The sequence below is a fragment of the Prunus avium genome, chromosome 3 (genome assembly GCF_965620075.1).
Source record: "Prunus avium chromosome 3, drPruAviu1.hap1.1, whole genome shotgun sequence".
NCBI lineage: Eukaryota > Viridiplantae > Streptophyta > Magnoliopsida > Rosales > Rosaceae > Prunus > Prunus avium.
Window position 1 is genome coordinate 9833512 of NC_142286.1, and position 4802 is coordinate 9838313.

General features: G+C 39.7%; 1 pseudogene; it reads left to right on the forward strand.

The window, feature by feature from the left end:
- Positions 1-2167: 2167 nt before the first annotated feature.
- On the forward strand, positions 2168-3267 carry LOC110748581 (UDP-glycosyltransferase 79B8-like; annotated as a pseudogene).
- Positions 3268-4802: the final 1535 nt, after the last annotated feature.

The window sequence follows — 4802 nt, forward strand, 5'->3', positions numbered from 1 at the left end:
CATCCAAATAAAATATTATTAACTAATCCTACTAGGACTAAGCTGATCTCCCAAATAAAATATTATTAACTAATCCCACTAAGGACTAGGCTGACCAACAAATAAATAAAAAGAACTAAACCCCACAGCCAGTGGCTGACCATTGTAGGTGCTTTAAATTGCCCATTTGCTGAACTGGTGTACAAATTACCTTATTTCCATTTTCAACATTTAAGTAAATGTCTTTGTCCTTTTACTTTCATTTATTTTTATATTACTCCATTTACTTAAGTTTACAATGTAAATAAGGAAGTAACCCCCATTTGGATTCAAATAAAAATACTAGAAAATCAAATTCCCACCAAATCAAAATATGAAAAATCGGTTTTAGTGCAAAATACGATTTAGGCTAAAAATGATGGCTCATTAAGTCAATATATACTTCATACTAAAATCCCATAAAATCAAGTTTTCTTATTTGATGTGTAAGGAATAAAAGCCGCCAAAAATTATCTTGAGAAAATGATTATTCCGAAAAACTATTTTTCATACTTAGTCAATATTGCACCTCCGCTAAAAAAATTATGGGTCCGCCAGTGCCCACAGTTATTAACTTATCCCGCTACTGTGCCCATCTATTCCAAAATCACTACACTAGGCAGAGACATTCCCTCTCTCCTTTACCAAAAAAAAAAAAAAGAAGAAAGAATTTCCCTCTATCTCTTGCGCAGTAGCAGACCATTCGCTAGCAACTAACTCCTGCTCTTTGACAAAAAGGAAAATTATGCATGTTAAAACAAACAAGGTAATCTTCCATTGTTCATCTTCTTTTCTTTTGAAATTTTGGGGATTATTTAGGGTTTATGAAGTATCAATGAAATTTTAGGGCTCATTATGTCCCCCTTTGTATTTTTTTGTTATCAATGAAATTTACTCGTACCGTTGAGTGTTCAATAGGTACGTAAGGTAAATTTAGCCCACGCCATTTTGAAATCCTGGGTCCGTCCCTGGGTGGAACTGTTCTTAGGGAATGATTTACTTCAAGATCGACACTTCACTCACTTAATTTTGGAAGTTAACTCTAAAGTGTTGCTTGGCTACTCCACACCTTAAACAAATTTTCTTGAAGATAGTTTGGCTAATGAAGGTCATTCAACTAAAGGCCCCAAAGTGTGGAGACAGTGACTTTGGACGTTCCCTCGAGGCTTTGTTTTGTAGTTTTGGTTTTCTTTCTTTTAGGCATGTAAAATGGGCTTGGCCGGGTCCAGTCACAAGTTTCTTTGGCACTAAGGATTGTGGGGGTCGGGCTAGGCTAGCCCTATCTTTAATAACCTAAGCCCAAGCCCTATGGCCAAGAATTTGGGCTCATAAGAGGACCAATGGGCCCGAGCCTATATGGCCATGTCAAATAGACCATATATAATTAATTAAATATAATTATACTTAATTAAATACAATTATCATTAAGAGCAAGTCCAGCGAGGGGCTGAGCCCAAGGCTGGGGGGGAAAGGCCAAAAGGGTAATTCAGCCTGAGGTCCAACTCGCGGGTTGGGTGACGTCAGCGCTACAGTGATTGTGCTACAGTGTCTCGCGCTACAGTGCGCTAAAGTCCACGTGTCGCGCTCTGGGCTCTCCGATCAGATTTTTTACTCCAATCCAACGGCAGCCAATTTTTGTACAATAAAAAAATGAAAAAAAATCGAATTTTTTTATAAAAAATTACTGATTTTTTTTTCTATAAATGCCAAAATTTTATCCGATTTAGATATGAAATTTATAATAAATATTGACACATACGAACCCGGAAATCTTATCCGAAAATATTATCCAAATTAATTATTGAGGTAAAAAAATTTGTGAAAAAAACAAAAAAATGAATAGTAATTGCCCTTAGCCATGGCAACGGGTGGAAACACAAAATATACTATTTGCAAGGGCAACCACTATTCACGTGAATAGTGGCTGCCCTAGCCCCCCCCTTGCCATGGCAAGGGGCAAATGGGTGGAGTTGCTCTAATACTAGTTCACTTTTATAAGGATATTAAATACAAAATGTTAATATTAAATGGTCATTTTTTCTTTCAATTTTTTTTAATTAAATACAAACATTATTAATATTAGTTTAGTTTTATATAAATATTATTTATTGACTTAAATATCAGGTGACTACCCAAGGGCTTACAAATCATGGCCTTGGTCCTACCATTTACACAACAGGTTGGCTAAGTCTGACTGCAATACTGAGCTGGACCATTCTATATTCCAAAAATTAGGGCCGAGTTTGGGCTAGCCCATCGGGCTTGGGCCTCTTTACAAGCATATAATCTCTTTCTTGATGCCCAAGAAAACTCAAATCCATCTACAACACCTCAATCTCCACCCAGACCTCGTCACTTTTTGTCCAGACACTGTTCCTCACGTTGAAGGCCTCCATGAGGGCGTTGAGTTTGCCTTTAAGGTCCCAACATCTTTGATCGATTTGTTGTGTATCACCAAGTTGAGTTTGCCTTTAAGGTCCCAACATCTTTGATCGATTTGTTGTGTATCACCAAGGATGGCACCCATGACCAAATACAAGCTCTAAACGCATGTGTCCTCGACTGTGAAAATAAAATTGATAAAATTTTCTATGACTTTGCTCATTGGATACCATAAATCACAAGGATGCTTGGGGTTCGGATCAAATCCATTTAAAACAGAACTGCTTGTTCAGCTGTGTATGCGTTTAACCTTGTCCCGACCCGAAATTACAAGCCTAGCCTTACTGCTATTACCGAGGAACAACTATGGGACCTATCTAATGGATACCTATCAGAAACTGTGGTGTTTCTCCAGGCCATGAACTCATCAGGAACAACTTTTGGAAACCGTATGGATTAGATGGCTTCACACTTTATCAGAGGCTCACTAATGCCATCAAACAAAGAGACATAATTTGTATAAGAACGTGTAGATAAATCAAATGTGATTTTTGCTATTACATGCTTTTAATTCGGCCAGTTTTAGGGTTGGAAGACTCTAATAAGAATAGCCCACTGTTAGAAGACACGTGAGCGAAGTGCCTTGTTGGATTTGACGTAGTCAAGTTTGTTGTGTTTTGTGCATTTGAGAGCTAGTTGGTCCTTGAGCAAGACCAATTCCAAGAGCATGTGCTAGGTTTTAGCTAATTGGGTTGCCATTTTGTGGCTCTAAAGCCACTTGTGGGCTGTGCTACCATTAAAGAGGCATTGCCATATGGGTTTGAAGAGAAGGTGAAAAGGAGAGGGGTAAGGAGAATGAAATTGTGATGGATAAGGACAATGAGTTAGGTATTGTGGTGAAGAGGAACTAGGGTTCATCATTTGCCTGACCTGAAATTTTTTGGTGGGCATGGGCTTCTCGAGCTTTCTATATTTTTCGAGCCTGCCAGGCCTACTTATTGCGCCGGGCCTAGACGGGCTTGGCAGGCTGATCTTAGATAGGGTGAAATAGCTCGTCCCAAGGTTCAAACCCTTGGCCCAAGTCCTACTTAATCTTAGAGCAGGTTGGGCCGACAGGGCTTAAACATCGAGCAAGGTTAGGCTTTGGCGCATCGGGCCTCGGGCTACCATTTTGGCCCATAGGTCGCAAGCCAAATGTTGATCCCTAAAAGGAACCATGCAAAGTGGAGGGGAATACTATATGAGCTAGGATTTATGAGCGAATATATTAATAGGTTTGTCCCAGATGTGACAGAACTTTGTAGGCCTATAAAATGGGCTAGATCAAGCCAACCCGTCCCTAAGATGAGTTAGCTCAAGCCCTACCTAGTCACGTGCTTTTTTGGCCCTATGATTTGAATGGGTCGAGCCAAGCCAGACCTATATTAAATAGGCTAAGCTCATGCCCTACCTAAAGGCCAAGAACTTTAGGGTGTGGGAATACCTCGTGGTTTGTACCCCAAAAAAAAAAAAACCAAGAACTTTCAGGCTAATAAGGGGCCAATAAGGCTAAGCCATATAGCTTTATCAATTGGGAGAATGCTAGCAACCTTCTATCTAAGTAGGCTAAGCCCATGCCCTACCTAAGGCCCAAGAAATTCCAAGCCAATGGGTCGTACCCATATGGCCTTATCAATTAGGAGAATGCTACCAAGACCAATTCAAAGAGCTTGTGCTGGGTTTAAGCTAACTAGGTTACCATTTTGTGGCTCTAAAGCCACCTGTGGGCTATGCTACCATTGAAGAGGCATTGCCATATGAGTTTGAAGATAAGGTGAAAGGGAGAGGAGTAAGGAGAATGAAATTGTGATGGATGAGGACAATGAGGTAGGCATTATGGTGAAAAGGAACTAGGGTTCGTCATTGGCCTAGCTGATCGGTTCATAATTGTATATCATTTTGTACCCTTCTAGCTTATGATTTGGTTATGTTTTTGAGTTAAACTTGTGCTTTTAATCCTTTTTGTGTTTATCTTTCAGTTCATTGAGCTTTAGGTAATAATGATGGCTTTAGAGAGCATAATTCATGCAATTCAAGCATGTTAAGGCCTAATTTGGATGAATGGATGAAGAGCTTAAAGACAAACTCATTTTAGCTACAGCCCCCTGCCAGTCCAGTTCCGTAGGTCATATTGCAAGCTTTGTTTCAACAACCTACATAGCTCGAATGAGGCCACATTCTTCTTGAAAGTTGTTTCAATGGGTGTGTACTATAACATATCCAAAATTCAGCCCCATTGGATAAATATGGAGGCTGTTACCTAGCAAACACAGAACCATGCTCAGGATGGATCTTATCAGCGCGGAAAATGAGTTAGCAATTTGTTTTGGCCTTAACTTCCTCCTCCGACCTTGGATTGGCCC